This window comes from Corylus avellana, chromosome ca8 (assembly GCF_901000735.1).
Source record: "Corylus avellana chromosome ca8, CavTom2PMs-1.0".
NCBI classification, from domain to species: domain Eukaryota; kingdom Viridiplantae; phylum Streptophyta; class Magnoliopsida; order Fagales; family Betulaceae; genus Corylus; species Corylus avellana.
In genome coordinates, this window is record NC_081548.1 from 9,612,264 (window position 1) to 9,626,080 (window position 13,817).

At 34.1% G+C, this 13,817-nt stretch overlaps 1 long non-coding RNA gene across 1 annotated transcript; it reads left to right on the plus strand.

Moving 5' to 3' along the window:
- Window positions 1-11,721: 11,721 nt before the first annotated feature.
- On the plus strand, window positions 11,722-13,817 carry LOC132191128 (uncharacterized). The gene is made up of 3 exons (XR_009441181.1): window positions 11,722-11,763; window positions 13,082-13,266; window positions 13,472-13,817. It is a non-coding gene; the product is annotated as an uncharacterized LOC132191128 (long non-coding RNA).

A 13,817-nucleotide genomic window follows, 5' to 3' on the forward strand; every position in this document is an offset into this window, starting at 1 on the left:
TTTGCATTCCTTAAAATAGAAAAGAACAATTTGACTCGATTGAATAAGAAATAGTCCAACTGATAGCTATTTAAGATCACACAAGCGGAAGTAATTAGTTTAATTTTTTTTCTTTTTTTCTTTTTTTTCTTCGCGTGCATGCATATAAAAAAATGGATTAACTTGGTAAATGTCTTGAACTTTCACGAGTAATTTTGAGTATCATCATTTTATCTTCTTAAAATCTTCTTAAAGTTAATATAACTTTTAAAATCGTCATTAAATTTTAAATGAATCATACTTGAATTTTGACTTAATAGTAATTTTGAAAACTACATCAGATTGTCCCCAAAAAGTAGTTTAATGAGCTGAGTCACTAGTTCGAATCTCTCTCCTTCTTTTATGTAGACATGTAAAAAAAAAAAAAAAAAAACTACATCAACTTTATGAAGATTTAGAAAGATAAAAAGATAGTACCTAACATTACTCGAATTTTCACTCATTTTAAAAGATCAATAAAGTAAATTACATCAAATTAAAAATTAAAAATTTTAAAACCAGGGATTAAGTTAAAATAAAAATGAAAAAGAGAAAGGAAGGGGAGTGATAATAAAAATGGATATACTTTCTCGCAACGATTGGAATTTAGGGTCTTTAGGGTCATTTTATATACGGAATACGATTCTTTTTTTTTTTTTTTTTTTTTTTTCCTTTGGATTGGCGGGGCGTCGCTCACCTGCTATTAAAATTGACCATTAATACTTTTGTTGTTGGAACCCAACCAATCAGGTGGAGACACGTGGACACAAGTGGTTATGTGTCAAGCTGTGGTTTTAGTTCTTCTTGTACTAAAAGCAAATGCTTTTGGCTCTTGGCATCGGGGGACGAAAGCGAAGCGAGAAAAGTAAGGGGGAAAAAGTTGATGGGAACAAGTAGACAAAGCAGTGACGTGGGAAAAAGTCAAGGGGTGGAATTATTTTTTTGAATGAAATAAAGGTGTGGAATTTGGTCCTTGGATAACGTAGACTTGTAGCTCGCCACATATATGGTCTGTGCCTCCTTTTGTAGACCGGTTCAGACACAACGAGTTGATCAGTCAACGTTAATTTTCAATGCCTTGAATTAAGATTATGATTTCCAACCATAAGACATTAACCAAACAACTACTTCACAAATGTCTGTTGGAGACGCCACACCTCAAAAATTGGTATAAAAGTCTCTCCTCTCTCCCTATGCGTAGTGATATGCTGCACGCCCGGCGTGCATCAACAGGGCATGCATCACTATTGATGCATGCCAGGCATAAAAAAATTTTTATTATTATTTTATTATTTTAATTTAAAAATATATATATATATATATATATATATATATATGCCTGGCATGCATCACTATTGATGCACGCCGAGCATGCAGTATATCATTACTCCTCTCCCTATATATATATATATAGAAAAGTCTAAATACATCCTCAAACTAACAAATTAAATTAGATTGAAAATTGAATTTGTTAGTCTAGACAGACTAGATCGAGTAATTGACACGTGATGTAAAGTCAATTATGTTTGTTAGATTTCTTAGTTTTACATTCATGTATAAATACTTGTATATAAGTATTATCCAATACAACGCATATGAATGAATGAATTCAACCCAAACAATGTCTTTTTTTTTTTTTTTTTTTTTTTGGGGGGGGTCTAGTTTCTCACTTTCTGTTACCACCACTAAAAGATAATTCCCTCCAAACTATCAAAAAAAATTGATAATATTTCTTCTAAGGCCAGCCAAAAAACAAAAATAACATTGAATTTTTGTCAGTAAGGCAAAATTAATTTAAAATAATTAATTAATTTTTGTCTTTAACAAAAATGATTTTTCTAAAAAAAAAAAATTCAACTCCCTTTTTATCATTTTTTTTTTTTTTGAAACTTCACTTACCCCACTTAAATTGTCACTTCCTTTGTAATGTACCTCCTAAAGTTCAAAACGTCTCAATTTAGTGTATCGAACTTTTAATTTTTTTCAATGTCTACTCTTTGTTAGGATTTTCCGTGAAATCCCAACAAAATTCCCAAAATATCCATTTTTTAGAAAATATTTAAATTTTTTTGCAAATATTGAGGCATGGGTATTTTTACAAATACAGTTAAATTCTGACGAACGCCTTAATCTTTGCAATTTTTTTCTTTTTTTTTTTCCTAAAACAAATGGGGGTATTTTGAAAAAAGTTAACGGATGGGTGAAATTGCAATCAATTGAAAGATGGATACACTAAATTGAGATAAATTAAATTTTATGGAGGGCATTGCAAAAGTGATGACAATTCAAGGGGGTAAAGTGAAGTTTTTCATTTATTTTTATTAAGGGTATTTTCATCATTGGGGATGTCAATGACAATTTTTGGTAGTTTAAGAGAAACATTATCAATTAAGTGGTAATTTCAGGGAAGTATGTGAATTTTTTCCATATATATTACATATTTTGTTAGATAATGCGATGTAATGCAATTTTTACTATAATTTCTTTATAAATTAAGAGCATCCTCAACAATCTCTTTATTATATGGTATTAGGCAAAATTTAGAGAATATTCACAAAAAAACCATTTATCAAACTCTCCAACATTCCTCCAAATTAGCTATTGTCAGAATCTCCCTATATTTTAAGTGAGTTTTTCTTTAACCATTCATTATTTTAATATTTCACTTTTCCTATCACCTTCACTTGTTGCTTTCCCACTTCATTTTTTCTTGTCTCACGCCTTCAGTTTTCTCACCCAAATCTCTCTGCTTCACCCTCTGCATTTTTTGTCTCTCTCTCTCTCTCGAACGCCCACCGGACAAGTTTATCTTCACCCAAATCAGTCAAGCGCCTCCACCAAGTGTCTCACAGAAACGCCCATAAAACTAGCTTTGACCAATCTGGTAAGGTTATTCGTAATTACCCTAATATAGCTAACTGGTAGCTAACTGAAGAACCGTCCCTCTAAACATAATCAGAGTTAATGCATAGAAATGTGAAATAAATCTGAGAAACCTAATAACCATAAAGGAAACATATGTTATCCTCGAAACATAGACACAAAGCAACTAATAGAAATAATTACATGATTAAGCCTGGCGTCAACATGAAGGTCTCTATTTTAAGTAAGTCCGTAGTGGCAACATCGCCACCCTCCTCTCCCTAGGAGGAGGTTTCCTACAGGATATAATAACCGCGTAAGTCTAAAGACTTAAGCTCCGTTTGTTTCGTCGTAAAATGATTTACGGAAAATGTTTTCCGTTTTCAGGTGTTTGGTGCGACGTAAAATAATAATCAAGAGAAAATATTTTGATCGAAAATTCTTCTTTAATTTTCGAAAAATGGTTTACGGTTTTGAAAACCATAAACCACTTTCCGACTTTGAGCATCTCATTCTCAAATTGAAGGACCCTACTAAGACCCGCTTGGGACCCACCCGAGACTTGACCAGGACCTGCCCGAGACTTGACTAGAACCCGCCTAGGACCTGTTCGAGACTCGACCAGACCTACTTGGGATCCTGCCGGGACCTGACCTAGACCCGTTTGGAACCCGATCGGACCTGCCCAGGACCCACCCATTACTTGACCGAGACCTGCCTAGGACCCTGTTGGGACCTGCCTGGACTTGACCAAGAACCGCCCAAGACCCCGCCAGGACCCGACCGGACTAGCCTGGGACCCCACCGGGACCTGACTTGGTCCCGCCGAGACCCAACCGGACCTGCCCGGGACTTGACGGGGACCCTCCCGGGACTTGACTAGGATCTAACCAAACCTGCCCGGGACTTGACCGGGACCCCGTCGGGACTCACTCTGGACTTGATCGGGACTCGCCCAAGACCCGTCCGGGACTTGACCAAGACTCGCCCAAAACCCACCTGGGACTCGTCAGAAAATATTTTCGGTAGAAAACATTTTTCGGTATTTGGCATGTACGGAAAATCAAGCGTCTCCCAGTCGGGTCCTCGATGTCGGAGAATGTTTTTAGTATAAAACATTTCCTAAAAAACATTTTTTGGTATTTGGTATGTACGCAAAATCATTTTATGTCGAAAAAAACGGAGCCTAAATGTATTGTTGAATGTTATTTATGAATCTTTTACATTTAAATTCTATGATTATTGTTAGTTAATTTGTATATTTTAATTAAACATAATTTTTAGTTTGATTTTTTAAATTATTGTATATTTGTATTTTATGTTGTGAATAAAATTATATTTATAGGTTAATATGATTAAATGAAAATATATATAAAAAAAAAATTGTGATTTTCTGTGCACGCGCCAAACGCCCGAAAATGTTTTCATCGTAAAACATTTTCCTGCAAAATGACTTTCCTAAAAATATTTTACGACGGAAAATGTTTTATGTCGAAACAAACGGAGCCTTAGTAGGTAAACCTTACGGTTGGGTACGACATGAGGCACTTATTATTGAGCAGAAAATAATGTGCAGTTTGACAAAGATTTGAAAGAGGTTTTGTCTTTGTAAATACACAATAAAAATATCATTTTGTTGGGAATAAGATGTATACTTTCAACGGCAATCGCCTAAGAGTTTTAATGCAGAAAACTAATGTTTTTTTAGGTCATAATTATCATATATGGTCTACTCGAGATATTACTCATTCTCAGTAGGGTTGGCGCTGTCTCGAGGGACCTGTAATACAATGCTGGTGCCCCAACCATTATACGCTACTGTCCTTAACACTATCATCCCGACCGAGTCCGACCTCGGGTGGCCCACGCTACTAATGATGTATGTCATGTAGTGACCCGCTAATTAAGGCTACGGCGGTCACAAAATAATAATTGGATCCAAGGCTCATATATCACATCCACACACATTTGACCACAGAATTAAGTTTATATAGTAAGTCTATGGCCATTATATCACATGATGAGTGTCAAATATTGCATATTTAGGCCCCTTAATTTGCATTTGTAAATCCTTTAGCTTTATTGTTTTCTGATGTTTGTGTCAGTTTTGGTGTCTTACTGTTTTGCAGGTTGTTAAGGGAAAACTGGGGGTAAAATGTAGAAGATGCAAAGAAATTGAAGAAGAGCATATCTGGAGTTGGGATCGAGGGCACTACACTGGCGCTCAAGCGCATCTGCGCTCGAGCCTAGACATCAGCGCACAAGCGCAACTGCGCCGCTGAAGACCTGTAGCATGCCCAAGTGCGATCGAGTGCACTCATCCGACCTGGCAGCGCTTGATAAGTGCCAAATATTTCATTTTTGGACCCCTTTATTTTCATTAGTTAATCCTTTAGTTGTGTCGTTATTTAATGTTTTGTGCTAGTTTTGTGTTTTTAGTGTTTTGTAGGTAGTTGAAGAAAAACTATAGCTTTAAAGGGAAAAATGCAAAGTTTGGAAGAAAGCGTACTTTGAGAAGACCTAGATGATGTGGTTAAGTTTAACCAAATCCAAGAAAAGAATAAATCGGATTAAAGATCATATTGGATTAAATTTAAGATTGGATAAAATTTCGGATTGGATTCAAATTCAGATTCTGCACATGTCTCAGTATTTTGACCATAACTTTCCACTCAAATATCGGACTGAAGTGATTCAATTAGCATTGGAAAGTTAACTCAAAATACTACAATTCATTATGAAATAGGATTTTCCTAATTCGGACAGTTACTATGCCAAAATTACCCCGCAATAAAAGGACACAAATTTGGACGAATCCTATTCCGATTTCAGACTTCTATTTTAACTCGGAGACAGACCTCCGAATTATCTAGGTTTACTTGGGCTTCTAGGACTTCCCTAATCCTATAAATAGATCTCTTTGCATTCAAGAAAAGATATACAATTCCGTAGACTAGTTTTGGGATACAATTTTGGAGACCAGATGTAATCGACAACTTTTCTTTTAGTTTAGTTTTTCTTTAGGTTTAGGTTTACATTTTAGTTTCATAGTCATGTGGAGCTAAATTATCAACTAAGGTTGGGGTTGAAATCTCACCGATGAAGAAAAACATCGTTTTATTGTAAGTTCTTATTATTCCGATTTTATTGGTTTATTATTTCAATTGTTTTACTTCTTTTCACTATGTGGCATGATTCTTGGATATCTTGTTGTAATTCAAAGATACACTTAATGATTTAGGATAATTTCACATAATTAATTGCTTGATTTTTAACTCATAAAAATTAAATATCCCTCGTGATTTGTTCTACGGATACATCTGGTGTTTCAATTAAATTTGGATTTCTTTTGTGATTTGGTCAATGAATGGATACATGAAATGATTTTGATTAATTTTTTGAAGCATAGTAAAATATACATAAGATTTAAATTGTGAGGACTTCGGATTAATATTGATGAATATAAAATATGGTATTATGATTTGGTAAGTGTAGATTCCGCATCCTTAGTGCCTTTATCTATTGATTTACTTAGTTTATTTAGTTTATGTTTAGTCTTTTAATTTTCAAAACCAAAATCAAAACCATTTTAGAACTAGGTTAGGATTTAATTAGTTTAGATATAAATTGCACTTTCAAAAATACAATTCTTTGTGGAATCGACCTCGCATTTGCAATCCATTAACTACAATCGATTCGTACACTTGCGAATTAAATAAATTTGCACAACAAGTTTTTAGCACTGTTGCCAGGGAATAATTCAATTTTTGAAAACAATTTATTTTTCAATTAGTTTTATTCTTCTACTAGTTATAATTAGGATTTTATTTTTCTGCAATTTGTTTTGTTTTAATCTTGTTACTAATAAATAAAAAAATAAAAAAAAAATAAAAAAAGATTTTTCCTTTTTTTTTTTTTGGTTTATTTTACGGTTCTGCCGCATATCTCTTCTGGATGCCCTTGCTAGTGCGATCAATCGCAACCTTGCTACGATCGAGTGCACTCAGGGCCAAGACAACAAGTCAAGCGCACTTGTGCTCGACAATCGCCTCTGAAGGCTCGAGCGCACTCACAGCCACGCACCTACGGGTCAGAGCTACTGCAATCGATCGCACCTAACCTGCGCTCAAGTGTACCTCCAGAGTCAGCATCAGCAGACTGGCAGTAGCTGAAAAATTTTGCCAAAATTTATTTTGGTCCTTTTCTATGAGTTTTTACGTTTAGTTTTTATTTATTTTTTAAATTGTGTTAGTCGTTTTTTTTTAAAAAAAATATTTTATGTAGGATATTTGCATGCTAAAAAGTGTGGGGGAAGCATGAATTTTTATTTTAATGATTTTAATGCATCTCCTAGTTGTAGGACACCAGCTCCTACCAACTATTCTCAAAAATTTTACCCACATAAACCATGTTCATACTGCTCAAATCATTATCATCATTATAGTGATTGTCCATTATGGGGACAAGTTTCTAATTTTTCATATGAGCAAATGAACACCAGTTTCTCCAGTCCAAGGTTTGATTCAAATTTCAATTATTACAAACCATACTGGAGCAACCAATCTAATTTCTCATGGTCAACTCAGGCTACAGGAAATTACGCTCACCAATTTGATGAATTGCACCATTCGGAATATCCGCAGTTCGATCACCATGCTCAACCACCTACGGATCAATCCATTACTCAAATGCCACAGCCTGCACCACAGTCATCACTGGAAGACATGATAAAAGCATTCATGCAATCAATTGATAAGAACATGCAAAAGATGAATCAAGTTATACAAGAGCTCAAGACTTCCAACTCTTAGACCATACCAGAATTGCGACAATTCAATCAAGAGCTCAAAGATGCTAACACTCAAGCAACAGCAAGGAGGGAAGAATGGATTGGCCAGAATGAGAATGAACATCAACTTGACCCAATGACTCAATATTAGGACAATCAGAGCATAGAAGAAAACAATAAGGAAGAAGAGTTTCAAAGTCAGTTGATGGCTAAAGGACACTACATGATTGATGATGATGAGTCCGGAAATTCTCATCATGAGCATGTCCATGCCACCTCCAACTTTGAAAGAAATGAAAGTGCTACAAGAAATTATCTTCCTAAAGATGAGGTATTTCAATTTGTCCAACTGCTCACATTGATGACTTAAAAATGAGAATAGCCCAGCTCAAGGCAGTTAGGTCGGCCTATATCAGAACTATAAATAAGTGGGGACTATTTCTATTTTGTGAATATTGTTATAATCCTACTCACCACCAAAGCGAATGTCCATTCATTTTACACAACATGGTTGATGAGAAGGAAATTATGGATAACAAAGAGGAGCACGCAGAGCAAGTTGAGCATGCTCAAGTCACCACCACACTTGAGAGTGAGAAAATTGTTGACAACATTGAGGAGGAAGAAAAAGAAGAAGAAGTTGAGCACCATGAGAACAGTGAGCCACCAACTGATCCTGATTTACCCAGTGACATGGAAGTGAGCACTGAAGCTCTTGCGTGCATCACTGTCCCTCTTAAGACATATCAAGAGCCCAAAGCTTCATCGCCTGAATGTCTCAAAGAGCCATCTTATGTCAAGATACTCAAGGACATGTGCACACAAGCACACAAATCTAGGAACCACTTTCCTAAAAAGATCCTTCAAAGCAAGAAATTCTACATAAGATGGCGAAACATCCTTCCAGAGGGGTATGAAGTTTTGAACAAGAAGGGGTGGAAGGGATTGGTTGGATATCCGCATGATAGGGGAAAGCGCTATAAAGTTTTCTCCTTCAGTTTATTTTATGCACTTCACTCCACAAATTCTTTCTTTCCTTTTTCATTACATTTTTTTTTTATTTGTTTTTGTTTCAAACAACAATTCATCTTTGGATGTTTGTTTCTATGATAACATTGCTGTTAGTTTTGATGACAGGTGTTTTGGTGTTTGAGTTTGGAGGATGCCTTGCCCCTTTTTCACATCTTGATGTTTCCTTACTTCTGGTAATGTATTTATATACTACACATTGAGAGCAATGTGTAATTCAAGTTTGGGGGTATGAAAAAACACTTTGTCTGTTTATTTTTGTTCTTATTTGTTTATTTTCATTTTTCTTTTTATGTTAAAAAAATAAAAATAAAAAATAAAAAATAAAAAATTATTGTGCTATGTTGTTGTCAAGTTTCAGTTAAACTGTAACTGTGATTTGCATTTCATTAGCTTACTTAAAGGGTTGAACACATCATTATGTCATTAAGAGTCTGAGTCCTTTGACTTATTTTTGAGTAAAAGAGATTTCACTTATTTTGAGATAATTTTTTATGAGCACATTGGCATGTTTTCTGTGAGGTATGATGTTTGAGCTTAAACTTGTTCTCTTTAAGATTTGTTGGATGACCTATTGATGAATAACCATTGGCTTGCAAGATATAAAAAAAAAAAAAAAATAAAAAAGAGAAGGAAAAAGAAAAGAAATATCATGTTGAGTTTTCCACTGAGTGGCCTGACATCTTGCCTCATTAAGCATTGAGTGTTCGCGTCAAAATGTGTGAAGTTCAGTGTTGATTTATGATATGGCTAATTTGACTTTGTAGCCTTTTTGACTTAAGTTAATAAGCCCTTAGGGATGTTCTACATCTAGTACCCTAAAGCCACCTGGCTTGGGAGTCATTGGCTTAACATTTGATACATGGGTCAATTAGAAAGCTTAAGGAAGTTAGACATTGCAAAGCCTGTAAAAAGAAAAAAAGAAAAAAAAAATGCATATCTTGTCTTGGTTGTTTCATTTGATAGAGATTTTTACAAATTTTATAGAACTTGTCTTGAGTTTAAACTGAAAGCTTCATGATTGTATGCTAATTATATTTTACACTTTTTAGAACATATGAGGTCTAAATTGTCCATTTATCAGTGAATTGATTTTGGATTTCCTATTAACTGTGATGAAGGTGTTTGTCCTTTTAAGGTTGCTCATGAATGAGAACCATGGTTTATGTGAAAATTCTTTCTTTCTAACAACATAGTGCACAATGTTTGTGGGTATCATTCATGTTAAGCCCTCATAAGACTTCACTCATCCACTAGGGATACCTAGGGGTTTAAAAGGCTTGTTGCATATGCTAAATGCAATCGTCTATCTCATGAAAGAGGATTTATGTTTTTTACTTTCATTGTATTTTTCGTTTTGTTTTGCTAAGGGATTAGCAAAATGTAAATTTGGGGGTGTTTGATAAGTGTCAAAATATTCCATATTTGGATCACTTTATTTACATTAGTTAATCATTTAATTGTTTCATTATTTAATGTTGCGTTTTTAGTATTTTGTAGGTAGTTGAAGAAAAACTACAGCTTTAAAATGAAAAATACAAAGTTTGGAAGAAAGCATACTTTGAGAAGACCTAGATGATGTTGCTAAGTTTAACCAAATCCAAGAAAAGGTTAAATCGAATTAAAGATCAGATTGGATTAAAGTTAAGATTGGATAAAATTTCGGATTGGATTCAAATTTAGATTCTGCACATGTCTTAATATTTTGGCCATAACTTTTCACTCAAATATTGGATTGAAGTGATTCAAGTAGCATTGGAACGTTAACTCAAAATACTACAGTTCACTGTGAAATAGGATTTTCCTAATTCAGAAGGTCACTATGCCAAAATTACCCCGCAATAAAAGGATACAAATTTGGACGAATCCTATTCCAATTTCAAATTATATTTTAACTGGGAGAGAGACCTCCAAATTATCTAGGTTTACTTGGGCTTCTAGGACTTCTCTAAGACTATAAATAGACCTCTTTGCATTCAAGAAAAGATATACAATTCCAAAGACTAGTTTTGGGATACAATTTTGGAGACAAAATATAATCTATAGCTTTTCTTTCAGTTTAGTTTTTCTTCAGGTTTAGGTTTAGGTTTTAGTATCATAGTCATGTGGAGCTAAATTCTCAACTAAGGTCGGGGATGAAATCTCACCGATGAAGAACAACATCGCTTTCTTGTAAGTTTTTATTATTCCGATTTTATTGGTTTATTATTTCAATTGTTTTACTTATTTTCACTATGTGGCATGATTCTTGGATATCTTGTTGTGATTCAAGGATACACTTGATAATTTAGGATAATTTCACATAATTAATTGCTTGGTTTTTAACTCATAAAAATTAAATATCCTTTGTGATTTGTTCTACGGATACATCTGGTGTTTCAATTAAATTTGGATTCCTTTTGTGATTTGGTCAATGAATGGATACATTAAATGATTTTAATTAATTCTTTGAAGCATAGTAAATGTGACATCCTGTAGATTTTATAGATTTAAAAATAGAGTTATAATGCATCTTTATATATATTAATGCTTTTATAAGTGATATTAATATTATTTATCTATTAAAAATATCTATGTAGTTATTGGTTTTAATCCATGAGATTATTTATTGGAGTGCATATATTTGTATATATCCACTAAGATTTTAGGTGAGATTTTATTCAAATTAGATAACTAGTAGATCTCCTAGAATATAAGAAGAGATGTTTTTAACTACCGTGGGTATTATCCAAAAGATTTAAACTTCATTTATTTTATTTTTCTTAAAAAAAAAAAAAAAAAAAAAAAAAAAAAAAAAAAAAGCTAAGCCCATAGGAAACCAACGTGTCCTTCAAACACCTTGGTTCATGCAATTTTCTTTTTGACACCTGGTAATCACGTGTCTTCCTATCCTTTCCTCTTTTGGCACTTGTAATCCATGCATTTTCCAGTAAACCAACGAAAGCCACATACCTTCTTCCCTCTTCTTGAGTACCAATATAAATAACTCAAGCCTCTCCTCATTTTCTCACGTCCTCTTTTAAGCCAATAAGAACTGCCTCAAGCTTTCTCTCCCCTCAACTACGGTAATCCTTTCCCTATTTTTAATTTCTTTGATATGTCAACTCTGTGAGTAGTTTGTGTGCTCTTTCTGGTCATGTAATATAGTGATTCTTTAAGTTTTGTTTGTTAAAGATGTTATTTTATGGTCTGCATGATTATGGTTTCTGTAGTGCATATATATTTTTTTAACAGTGATAATGAATCGTACATGTTTTCTATTCGGTTCCTCAGCCAACTACTATCTGGAATCTATTACAAGCTATTTATAGTTTTCTCTTCCAAGAATAAAATCTCATAAATTCAATTGAATGGAAAATTGGCTCATCGGCATTGTTGCTTTGGCTGATGTATCTGAGTTTAAGAACGTAAGTAAAAAGGGAATCCTCCCAGTAAAAACATGTTAGTCAATTTATTACTATATTTTCTTGATGTGAACAATTGAGCATTAGATTAAAAGCAGAACCTCAGTGATGGTGTGTTTTTATGGAGATACTTGGTGATGTCATTATATTATTCTGCATTTCTGTTAATGCCTATTAAACCATGTCTTTTGTTTGCTTAAATGATTATTGCACTTAACTAACGCGGAAACTTAATTAATTGCCTGATGTCTTTCTAGTCAGATTTTACACATTTATTGAGTTTGTGAAATTTTTACATTAACGTTGAATATATAGATGTAGCATTTTTTTTTGTATATATATATATATATACATGTGTACAGCATAATTGGGAGGGAAAATGGATATCACGAGAATTATATGTACATATATATATATACCTGTGCAATTACACATGTGGGTCCGTGCACACACACACACATATATATATATATATTATTTAAAATTTTAACTAAAACTTTAATATACTCTTCTAAGTTCATCTTTACAATTTATTTAGGTGAAATGACGACTCGACCCAACCCAGTGTCAAATCCAAGTAAGGGGACACAACACCAAAAACCCCCAACAGATTTTATTATAAATCTTTTAGAAAAATGTTGGAGATTTTATAAAGAATCCACTTACATGATTTTCAACTGCACTTCCTTCCATATTTTAATGACAAGTTTTATTTATTCATATGTCATTGTTTAAGAATTTTACATGTTACAGTTACCTTATTCCATGATTTATGCATAACTGCAAGTATGAATGAAAAGAGCTCTCAAAATTCATGGCACAGATGAGTTTACAGATCATATGAAATATTATATGTGCATTCATGGCACAGTATACAGTTACATATGAGTTTACAGATCATATGAAATATTATATGTGCATTCATGATTATAAATGTTTAACCCGAGACACGATTATAGTGACGATTGGTACCGCATAGGGTAGCATGGCAAGCACACCGAAGGACGGTTACGAGAAGGTGTATGCTACCGGCTAGGTGGCCTTCACCTAGGGAAGTTCCCAACCTGGTAGCTCTCCCCTGTGATGACAGGATGCGCATATAGGTCCTTCGGGACAAGCCAACGTGCGCTGCTCACGGTAAATTTGTGGAGTCGGGTCAAAAGGGTAAAACAATAGTTTTGAAAGAAAAGTAAAAGGAAGTGCTTGTACATTTTACTTGCTATTCTTGTATTAATTGTAAATTATTTTATTATTTATGCATAACAGAGATTATAGCATAACATCTGCATAGCATGTTTTATAGCATCTTGGTGTTGTGACTACTTACTGAGTTGTCGAACTCACCGCTTCTCCCTTCAAAATTTTTCAGATGCCGTTATACATAATAGTGTTGAGAATGGGGCTGCCCGTAGGTGTTCTCATTCTTGAGGACCCGATTATATGGCCTTATGCTTGCGACACATAGACCTACTGCTTTGCGGAGCCGTAGGAGTTTTAGAGCTTGGGATTCCAATGGATTGCAAGGATCAAGCCATTGATGTGCAGACTTTTTTTTTTTTTTTTTTTTTTGTAGACTGTACAATTTTTGTTATGTATATATATAGGAGAACACTTGACACATGGGGATGCTATAACCCCCCTAGAGTGGTCGCTTTTGATTATGCCTCCTGACAGGGCTTGAAATGTTTGTTTTTGGATTCCCAGCTCATATGTAA